The following is an 11927-nucleotide window of genomic DNA, read 5'->3' on the forward strand; positions in this document are numbered from 1 at the left end:
TTTCACAGTTAATATTACTTAATGAATAGAAAACTGGGAAAATCTGCCAGCATGTGAGGAGTTAGGGGAGCGTGTGTATGTGTACATGTGCAGTGTGTGTGTGGAGAGAGGCTGAGAAGGCTTATGTGGTGAAGGCGGGGAAAGAGGAAGGTTGCTGTTCTATGTCCTGTGCAGGACGCCTTTCTTTTAAGTCACTAGTTCCAATCCGTGTTGAGAACACTGTAAAGCCATCATACGGGAGGGAGAGACCATCTCCACTATATAAGATGTGGTTATCTTCAACCACGTCCTTAAAGGAATGGACTTCCAAAAATAACCCCACGGGGCTTCCCTGGTGGCGCAGTGGTTGAGAGTCCGCCTGCCGATGCAGGGGACACGGGTTCGTGCCCCGGTCCGGGAAGATCCCACGTGCCGCGGAGCGGCTGGGCCCGTGAGCCATGGCCGCTGAGCCTGCGCGTCCGGAGCCTGTGCTCCGCAGCGGGAGAGGCCACAACAGTGAGAGGCCCGCGTACGGAAAAAAAAAAGAAAAGAAAAGAACCCCACGACTGATAAACTACTGCATAGCACGGGGAACTATATTCAATATCCTGTGATAAACCACAATGGAAAAGGATATAAAAAAGAATATATATCTATATATCTGAATAGCTTTGCTGTACAACAGAAGTTAACACAACATTGTAAATCAACTATACTTCAACAGAAAAAAAAAAAAACAACCCATGACTCACAGCAGCAATGCTGATGAGATCTCCAAGGTGAGATTACAAAGATCGTGTGCAATAAATTTCTGCAGCCTATGAAGGAAGGATAGGAATTGAGGGAGCTGTCAATTCAACCTTTTCCATCAAGAAAAATAGCTGCTCATCAGTCTCAAACATAGCTATACCTAGTTTTGATATGTGCAGTACCAGCAAAACAAAGCTTTCTAAACAGATAAAACACATAGTGACTCATTATTGTATCACATTACTGACATTATAAAGAATCCCAAACTCTGGAAGAAGAGCCAAGAGCTCTGGCTGGATTCAGAAACACTTAGTGTAATTTTGGGCAAGTTGTTTTCCCACAAACCTCAGCTCTCTCACCCCACAGAATGGGATAATCAGAGTATGTGTTTCATATGGCTACGAGCCGGACTATATGAGTCTTGTTTTGTAAGTACTCCAATATATTAGCTTTTCTCATAATAGATGCTCCCAGATGTCAGGTGGGAGCATTCCTGACAGGGATACCCAGGTAAACTTGGTCTAGTCAAGCTTTTAGACTGTACTCACCTTAGTTCATTGTCAGTTCAGTTCAGTTAAGACCCCAAAGTTAGATGGTTTCTTGCTTACCTCCCTCAAGTCGCTCTTGGGCTTTCTCTGTCCCTTCCCTTCGCAGCAGGGGTTTTGAAACCTCTGGGAGCTCCCAAGAAATGACTGAAAACAGCATTTTAGGGATCCCACCTACTCCAGATATTAATTCTTCCAAACACTGTCTGTGACTGTTAGGCAGTAGTTTTTCTTTAAAAGATAAAAATGAAGCTGGCAAAGAAGTGAAGAAATTGCAACTCTCGTGCACTGTTGGTGGGGTTATAAAATGGTACAACCACTATGGAAAACAGTATGGTGGTTCCTCAAAATATTAAAAATAGAATCACCATGATGATTTAAAGAGAATTATATAGAACTGTCATGATTGATGACTACAATGATCCTGCACTCCCGCTTCTGGGTATATGTCCAACATAATGGAAAGCAGAGTCTCAAAGAGATATTTGCACACCCATGTCTGTAACAGCACTATTCACAGCAGCTAAGAGGGGAAAGCAACCCAAATGTCCATCAATGGATAAATGCATAAACAAATGTGGGACACATATTCAGTGAAAAAGGAAGGAAATTCTGTCGTATGTGACAACATGGATCTTGAGGACACTTCCCTAGGTGAAATAAGCTAGTCAGAAAACTGCAGATACTATATGATTCCATTTATTTGAGGAATCTGAAGTCGTCAAATTCATAGAAACAGAAAGTGGGGTGGGTGGTTTCCAGAGGTTGTGAGGAGGAGAAAAGAGCTGTTGTTGTTTAATGGGTACAGAGTTTCAGATATGCAAGATGAAAAAGTTCTAGAAATCTGCTTTATAGCAATGTGAATATATCTAACACTAATGAACTGTACACTTAGGAACGGTTAAGGGGGTAAATTTTATATTATGTATTTTTGTACCACAACGTTTAAAGAAAGATAAAAATGAACTTTGAAGACATATTATATCTACATTATCTGGAAACTTTCCCAACCAAAGCACCCACCCGTAATAGATGCTAGAGCTGCACCTGTGTTCTTGAGTGCATGGAAAGAAGTGAAATGACTCAAGGTCACAAGCTTAGACCCTATCCACTCCATTTCCATCGTTCATGCCCAAATACTGTTTTCTTTTGTTTTGTTTTGTTTTTTGGCTGCGTTGGGTCTTGGTTGCTGCACGCGGGCATCCTCTAGTTGCGGCGAGCGGGGGCTACTCTTCACTGTGGTGCGCGGGCTTCTCATTGTGGTGGCTTCTCTTGTTCTGGAGTACCGGTTCTAGGTGCACGGATTTCAGTAGTTGTGGCTCACGGGCTCTAGAACACAGGCTCAGTAGTTGTGGCACACAGGCTTAGTTGCTCTGCGGCATATGGGATCTTCCCGGACCAGGGCTTGAACCCGTGTCCCTTGCCTTGGCAGGCAGATTCTTAACCACTGCGCCACCAGGGAAGCCCCCAAATACTGTTTTATTTATAGGCCTGAGCCCAGATATGTCAGAAGGTTCTGAGGATATTGGATTGCTCATAAATGATCTGCTGTTGCTTTTCTCGACCTTCTTTCACTTTACCCTTAAGCTATGTCCTGCATAAAAAGGGATGCACCTTTTCTATTCATTTACCCCCGGCCTGAAATCTTAATATTTGACAATCCCATCATACAAAAATAAATTTTGTGATTGGACTTTTCTACCATCTCCATACCACTTCCACACAGGAAATTTGGTTCACGCGCACGCGCGCGCGTGTACGTGTGTGTGCATGTGTGTGTACGTGTGTGCGCGTGCACACGTGTGTACGTGTGTGTGCATGTGTGTGTGTGTATGTGAGTCAAAATCCAGTCCTCCTTCCCAACATGCTAATCCCCTTATAGGGAATTACCTCTCCACCACTGAGAAGAGTCCTGGGTTGGGTGCTTAAAACAGGTGTCTACTTCTCTTTGTAGAATTCACAGGGCTCAGGATCCTTTTCCCTCCACTCTGTAGAGCCACAGAAGGAACCTAGTACCCAAAGCTCAGACAATGGGACACACTAGCCCAGAATTTTGAACTTTAAGTAAGAAACATAAGAATAGAAGAAACATTTGCAGTTTGTTCATTTGCTATCAGTATCCTGACCTTTTGGTCACTAGATTTCCTGCTTCCAGCTCTCTGGTACTGGTTTGGCCACCACCTTTTCCTAGGCTGGGACTTCAACCCTATTGATTCTATGATAGAATAATATTAACTCTCCTTCCGTGAAATTAGCCAAAGTTAGTTCCTGTTGTTTGCAAATAGAAAACACTAGCTGACAAGGTTTATTTGAACACTGTTGGGCTGCAGCCCACAGGCCTGCAAGGTCTGTACTTGCCCAGCTTCAACATCGAAGAAAGCCCAGTCAGCAACAGAGAATCAATGGTTTAATGGATGGGGGAATCTTACACGTCAAAAGCAAGGTCCTAGAGCAACACCCCACTGTGTTCAGTGGACAGTGGGCAGGACATGGTGGCAGTCGTCATTCCAGGGGTGTGTGGGGGGGGGATTGCCAGTTATGGGGGGAACTGACGTCAGGATGGCTCATCGTTTACCAGGGAAACTAGCAGAGGGGCATGCCCCCTCAACATCCCTTTGACAGGAAAAATCACTAGCAGGGGCCTGGGAAAAGTATGTACGGAGGTCAGTCATGTGAGTAGGGTGTAGGTGCAACAGACAATGGTAGAGCAGGGGATGTACAGAGAGCAAGAGAATGGGTAGCCTGACATCCACACAGGTGACTTTAAAAGAGCAATGCTGTGGCTGCCATCTCAAGTTCCTAGAGCACTGTGAAAGCCTCTCATCCCCTAGGTTCTTTACTGGAAAGATGCTGAAAGTGTCTCCATGTTTCTACTTCTAGTGTTTGTCATTTTGCTCTTCAGATTTCTTTTAATTTAATTTAATTTCTTTAATTTAATTTAATTTCTTTTAATTTAATTTCTTTTAATCCGTGATCAGGTGCTATTCTGCCCAAGGACGTCCCAAACGCTATTAAAATAAACCCACCTACAGCAATGAGCCTGCTAATCATCCTCCTGCCTAATTAGATGTCTGACAGCCAATTTCTTCACCAGGACTTCTGTCCTTCTGCTGGGCTTTCTATGCAGGCATTTCACAGGTAGATTAGAAACTAGTTAACTGCCCACATCCACGATCTTCTCGCTCTGTTTATTCTGGAGAGACCAACCATTCCAAAATCCCTTTGGCACAGGAAGCTGCTGTCCCACTGTCAAGCAAGTGGCCACTCTCACTGATCGGTTACACTGCTGCGATGTCGGTGGTGTGGTTGACAAGAGCCACAGGCAGACTCGTGGGGGAGTGAAAGACACATGAGGCTGCTATAGCCTGATTACATCATTCTTCTTATTCTCTTTTCCCTTCCTCATTTTCTCCCTATGAAATGGCTTCTGATTTTATTTATCATGCTGATGGCTTTTTGCTCTATTCTAAGCCACCCATTTCTACCTTTATTTTTATTATTATTTTTCCCACAAATCTTAAAGCACAATTATTTCTACTCTGTCCCTAGTTCATAAGTAAGGGACCCACTGTATGGTCTTGACTCCTCTTGTCAGAACAATGCTGGCTTTTTACTTAATTTCTTTGCCTTAATTTATGAATTACTTGCCTTTATAACTGCACAGTCCTTAAGTGTTTACCAGACAGCTCTTTACTCCTTGTCATTCAATTCTCACAACAATCTTTCTGGGTGGTGAAGGGCCCAGTCCAAAGTCCTACTGGTAGGTAGTGGTACTGCTGGGATGAGAATCCAGGACCTAATCATGTTTATTTGCTTGTCTGTTTCCCTGTCGTAGTTAAAAAACAACCCTATCCCAACCCATTTGCTCTTCTTTTCAGTCGACACCCAAGAGGCAGCCATGAAGTTTCCTGTATGGATTTCACACTGAGCCCCTGGTATTTAACACCATGGGTTTGGTAAGAAAAGTGAAATATTCTCTATTGGGAGTGAGGATTCAACTAGGCACTAATGGGCAAAGAGGGAGGGAAGGAATGGTGGAGGCCAAAGAAAGACAAGTAACATCCTGCCCTATTACATCATCCAGTTCTCCCACCCCTAGACTGTCAATCTCTTTTTCCAATATCCACACGATGAGTGGCATAGCCATGCAGTCAGTTGCCTAGTCTGCAATTCTGAAAATCAACCAGGGCTGCTCCATTGCACTCATCTTACTGCCAACTTTCAAGGCCTACCTCACACCCTTTTGATTCTACCTCTTTACTGTTATTTAAATCCATTCTGCCACCAGGGTTTACTACCTTTTTTGCTAAACTTTCTACAGTTGCCCTGAATTGGTCTCCTTGTTTCCAAGATCACATTTCTACATCGGAAGTATCTTCCAAAGAGCCCTCTGTGTAAAGCCTTTCCCAGGGCTTTCACAAGGCTCCCACAGCTTCCTTCACAAGGTCTTCCACGAGCTGGCACCAGCATGGCTCTCTAGACTCAACAATTACCTCTTGACCAAATGAATCCTTCCTTCCAGGTATACAGGCCTACTTTAAATCCCAGGTTAAGCCATCTTAATTTACTATTCCATGTTCTGGCTCATTATATTATATAGACTTTTCTCCCTGGGTTGTCCATCCCTTCCCTCTTTGCAAGGCTATAACCTACTCATATCTCAGAAAGAAACTTAAAAATCACCTCTACTGGAAGGACTCCACACTCCCCCAAACCACACAGTCAAGAGTCATGGCTTGCCCTCATGAGTTCTCATGGTTGACTTGCCTATGAGTTTTCATTGCACCTTGTTTTTCCATTTGAAACAGCGTGCATACATCATACTGTTTGTTGGTTTACTCCTTTGTTTCTAATGACAAGACTGTGAGTGACTTGAGCCCAGAAACATGTCTTAGTCATTATATTCTCAGTGGCTTTCAACACTGTGTCTGGCAACAATGTTGAATGCTAGAACTGAATCAGAAGTTACACTGCTTGTTTTTGAGGTAGGGCATGATGATCACAGCAACGTTCAGATTATAGACTTTCTAGAGATCTTTAGTCTCTCTGGGACTGGAACAGTAGCAAAGCTACCAGTCCTCTCCCCATGTCTCCTTGGTCTCAGCACTATAATGTATTAATGGCCCTACCTCCAGCTGCCTGTGGCTTTGCTCTGGTGGCAGGACCCTACCCCACGACCAGTGATTGCAGAGGCAGGCAGGAGGTACCAGAGGATGAACCCTCCCTGCAGCAGCCTTCAATCGATGATTGATAAGACTTGGTATATAAATAATCTAATTCCCTCACACCTTATATAGAACAACTCAGGGGTGTCAGTTCTACACTGACTCCTAGGCTTCCCCGATGAGATTAAGCTTCATTCACCCACAGGGCTGACTGGCTTGGTAACGTACCCTTTATTGGACGACTTTCTATACCTGACTCACTTCCCTACTCTGCAAATTTTGTTTCCAGGAATCATCTGCAAATAAATGACTTGTGCTAGAATTCTACTGTCAGTATCTGTTTCCGGGGGAACTCAACTAAGACAGTATCTTACACTATTTTTTTTTAAGTTTAAAAACAGTTTTATAACTCTATGAAGTGGAAGTTAATATTGCCCTTATTATACACATGAGGAAACAGGTACAGAGAGGTTAAGCTTCCATTATGCTCGGTACATGCCATTGAAGGGATGGTCTACCTTGAGTAGCGCTGCCTGGGGTTTCTCCCCACCTGCTCAGTTATTCTGCTGGTCCCCTGAGCATCTTTAATTAAAAAGCTCACACATCAGTTGCTGAGGGTGCCCTCCATCCAAAAGGCTGACCCATGGAGAGGTTTATAGCCCAGCATCTAAAATGGCTGAGCTAGCAACTCAGTAAGTTAAAAGCTAAATTCTCCTTAAGAGAACAATAGGGCCAAACACCGAGATCACCTGAGAGACTCTCAGGAACAGTGTTGCCATAACAGTGATCACCCAGTACACAAGGGATTCATCCACAATAACTAGAGAGCGGCCCAATGCAACACACAAGGCAGAATACGTTTCTATAGATTGTTTAATGAAAATCAAAGTAGAAAGGTATGCAAGAGACAGAAATGCATCCACAACAAGGAGAAGACACTAAAATGTTCAACTTCCTAAGCAATCACAGATACACAAAGTTTTAAAAACGAGACTTTACTGTTCTATTACAAAATAAGCAAAGATTGAAAAAAGATAATGTGCAATGCTTGTGTAACTTTAGTAAAATAGGCACTTGGTACAATGTCAGTGGGAGAATAAATTGGTAGAACATATTTGAAAATTCATTTGTCATTTTATAATAGAAGGCTTAATATAGACCCTACAGTTTGATGCGGTAATATTTAAAATAGTCCCTAACTGTTAATCCAGTATTTTTCTTCCCTTACAGATTTACCTTAAGCATATAACACCCACATATATGGACATACAACAAAAATATGTCCTGAAAATCACCACATTATTTATAATAGCCAATTAAAAAGAAATCACCTAAATGCCAACCAAGAAAAGAAAAAGAAAAAAAAAATTGTTATTCAACCATATGTTTGAATACTTAAAATAAACATTAAAATTTGAGGTTTGAAAACTACAAAAATGACATGCAAAAATATATATAAAAGTTAAAAAGACGTAGGCTTTATAATTTTATATATGGTATGAACTTATTTTTTAATGTTAATAAACCTAGAAAAAAGACAGGAAGAAAATATCAAGTGATTCATAATTCGTAATGGGATTACGAGTGATTTATTTTATTATTTACATTTATGAAATTTCCAAACTTTCTGCAATACATACACATAATTTTTATATGTATATGAAGTTATTTAAAAATATAGATTGGTTATGCCTGGGAAGTGAATCTGCGGGTGGTTATTCCTGCCTAATGGAATACCAAGCATTGAATCAAGAATAAATACTAGTAGGTGAAATAAAAATACTAATTTATCCTCCAAATCTGGGTGATGCGTGCCCCTTTCCTCTTCCATGTTAATGTTTTCAGTCATAACGTCCACCATTGGAGAGTCTTGTGGTTACTGGGCATGTGCTAAGTCTAAGGGCTCATTGTTTCTGCAATTTCAGCTAGGGTGGCAATTGACAAAAATAAGAAGCAGCAAAGCCAAGGCCATACATCTGGTAACGAACTGCTTTACTGCATTGAGAAAAACTAGGTCCACTCTGAGTCCCAGCTGCTCCTTGTCATCTCCAGGAGTTGCAGCAGAGTAACTGTTAGAAAATAAAAAATACTATCAAATACCGTATGCTAACACATATATATGGAATTTAAGGAAAAAAAATGTCATGAAGAACCTAGGGGTAAGACAGGAATAAAGACACAGACCTACTAGAGAATGGACTTGAGGATATGGGGAGGGGGAAGGGTAAGCTGTGACAAAGTGAGACAGTGGCATGGACATATATACACTACCAAACGTAAAACAGATAGCTAGTGGGAAGCAGCCGCACAGCACAGGGAGATCAGCTCGGTGCTTTGTGACCACCTAGAGGGGTGGGATAAGGAGGGTGGGAGGGAGACGCAAGAGAGAGGACATATGGGGACACATGTATATGTATAGCTGATTCACTTTGTTATAAAGCAGAAACTAACACACCATTGTAAAGCAATTATACTCCAATAAAGATGTAAAAAAAAAAAAAAAAGAAAAGGCAAAGTGTTTCATAAAAAAAAAAAAAAATACTAAGACAACCTTGTTGTGACTTGCCTCTGTGTTGACTTCTCATACCATTGTCTCCTAACAATTCTGCCTAAAATTCTGTAAATTAATGAACATTGTTTATTTTGGAAGATCAAAGTGACTCAGCAGAACTCTCCTGGAGACAAGAAAGTGTAGAGACTTTGAAGGGAAAATGACAAGTAAGCCAAATGCATTTTTAATTACCTTTAAATTACATCAATAATAACATTCTCAGTGGGACAAAGAAATCAAATCCTACTTACTATGAGATTTCTCATTAGCTTGGGTAAAGGCTTCCTTTCTTCCTTTGTTTGATTTTGTTTTAGGGACCGGACTGGAGATATTTGCAATTCTAATAATTTATGTCCATGGTTATACACATAGGGCTAGATAGTTTCATTTGCCTGTTTACTGTGGTCTGAGACAAGTGATGGGCTTTGTATCATTCCCATTATTTGCCTTGTAATAACTTAGAAAAATCACCCTCCTTCCCCCAGCCCTGACTCAGAGTCTAGAAATCAGGACACTTAGCTCTAGGAAAACATGGTTTCTTTTGGTTTAGAGAGAATTGACATTGCCTAACTTCACATATTTGCTACTGGAATCATGGATATCAACAAACTCCTTTAAAATTCTGCAATAGTTCCAATAGTTGACATGAGGGAAATCTTCCAGAGAGTAGAGATATATCTCTGCCTATTCCCACCTGTATCATAGGCGGTCATGAAATTCTCCAAATCAAGCAGATTTGCATCAAGTTTAAAATTTAAACTTTGTCTCATCATTTACTCAAATATCTTGTAATAACCTATAACGGAAAATAAACTGAAAAAAAAAATATGTAACTGAATCACTTTGCTGGACACCTGAAACTAACACAATATTGTAAATCAACTATTCAATTTAAGAAAAACTTTTATTCAGTGCTTTCTGTGTGCACGGCATATGTTCAGGTCGATATCAAGATATACAAGAACTCAGACAGCCTTCTAGAAGCTTGCCTTCTAATGGAGAAGAGGGGATCCATATATTAAAATCTCAGTCCCAGGAAGAAGAAAAGTACAAAGTGCCAAGAGAAGAATGCATCGAAGGACCATGGGGTTAATGGCGAGACAAATCACACCCCTGGGCTGGTGAGGAAAGTGGAGGGCATGTACCCTGGGTACTTACACTGAGACTTGAAATATATATCATTAACCGTTCTTGATACAACTTTAGGGTTTTAATGGCATCCAGATCTTCCTCCCCTCCCTTGCACAAACCCACAAAATCAAAGAAAGATGAAAAGCCTCAGAGGCAGGAAAGATTACCGCTAAACAATGACAAGTTTCAAGAAATCCTTCCTAAACTTCCCATAGATGGGAGATGGGTCCACTTGATAGACCCCCGTAGGCCAACTTGTAATGATATACAGCCATCTGGTCTAAATAAGGCAGAAAGCTGGGACCCATGACTTCTGTACTGAGCCACATTATTTGCTAACTTCAAGAAGTAAAATTAAACAAATTTTTAAATTAAAGCAATGTTACACTAAGAAATCAAGAACACTCTCCAAAAAGAACTGAGTGATAGAGGAAATAAAAATGACAATTAGAGACTAATATGAAAATGCAAATACTATCAAAACATGGGATATAACACAGCTCTACTGAGCAGATAAAATAAATGTTTACCTTAAAACTGCTTTAACAATTAGTTAGTTAAAATGAAAGTAAAAAAAATAAGTATCAAATCTAAGAAAGCAGAAAAATAAACATAATCCTTACAAAAGCAGGAAGAAACAAAACAATAAAGACAAAAGAAGACTTAGAGAAGAGAAAAAAAGAAAAAGATTAAAATTGTTCAATATATCCAGGCGTTGCTTCGTAGGGAAACATATTAATATTAAGCATTAATATATGAATCTGGTGAATTTATTAATAGAAAAATAAATAAAATTAGAGAAGGAAAAGATAAATACATAGTGTTTGAACAATATATATAAATCCTTCTATTCAATTTGACAGTGAAATATTTGAAAGTCCAGGACAAATAAATATATTTCTAAGAAAACAGATACTAGCAAAATATAATAAAGATAAATCTTAAAACCTTACCAGTATTATGGGGCAAGATTATTAAAAGTTAACAAACTATTAGTCCTTCTTCCTGATCCCCCTCTCTCTCCCCAAAAGTTATTACAATAGTTTAAGGCTAATTTGCAGGTGATTTAAAAATATGTATATTATTTTCACTCCAAGTAATTTTACAACTAAAATGGTGAGGTATCAAGGAAAACAGAACAAAGAGCAAATAAGCCTAGGGTTTCAGGGCTCTGGTTTTCCAATAATTCATTCTGTGACTTTGGTCAAATTACTCCACTTCTATGATTCTCAGTTTCTCCCTCCGTAATATAAGCATCAGTGCATGTGTGCATGAATGTGTGTGTCAAAAGACTGAATTATATCAAATGTCAGCCAAGTCTACAGCAACTCTGAAAACACTGAATTTTAGAGTTAAGAAGCTCTAGAATGCTTTAAGACAATCTCACAATTTATTATCAGTCCCTCCCATAATCTACTGCAAACTCTTTGCACTAACTGAGGTTATCCCTAAGTCAATTTCTATCCTCTTATAGCCCCAATCTCAACTATCTCGCATCAGCACCTTTCCCTCCTTTGGGGAAATATTTAGGTTCAATAACTTTAAGTTATAATAACAGGTGAGTCTGGTTTAGATACATACCTGAGAGGCCAGAGCACAGAAATTCAGCCCTGGGGAAAGGGCTGAATGTGACTAAGGGATATGCCACGTGATCCACTTGCCATACTAGAAAAGAATCAGCCTCCTGACACTACAAAGGTCATAGAGACCCCCAATGCTACTCCCCCATGCCTTCTTTCCAAGCCAGCAGACTGACAAAGACTGGAAAAGAATGGTAAACACCCATTTCTGCCAGGTGTGTAGGGA

This window comes from Lipotes vexillifer, unplaced genomic scaffold, assembly GCF_000442215.2.
Source record: "Lipotes vexillifer unplaced genomic scaffold, Lipotes_vexillifer_v1.1 scaffold1511, whole genome shotgun sequence".
NCBI lineage: Eukaryota > Metazoa > Chordata > Mammalia > Artiodactyla > Lipotidae > Lipotes > Lipotes vexillifer.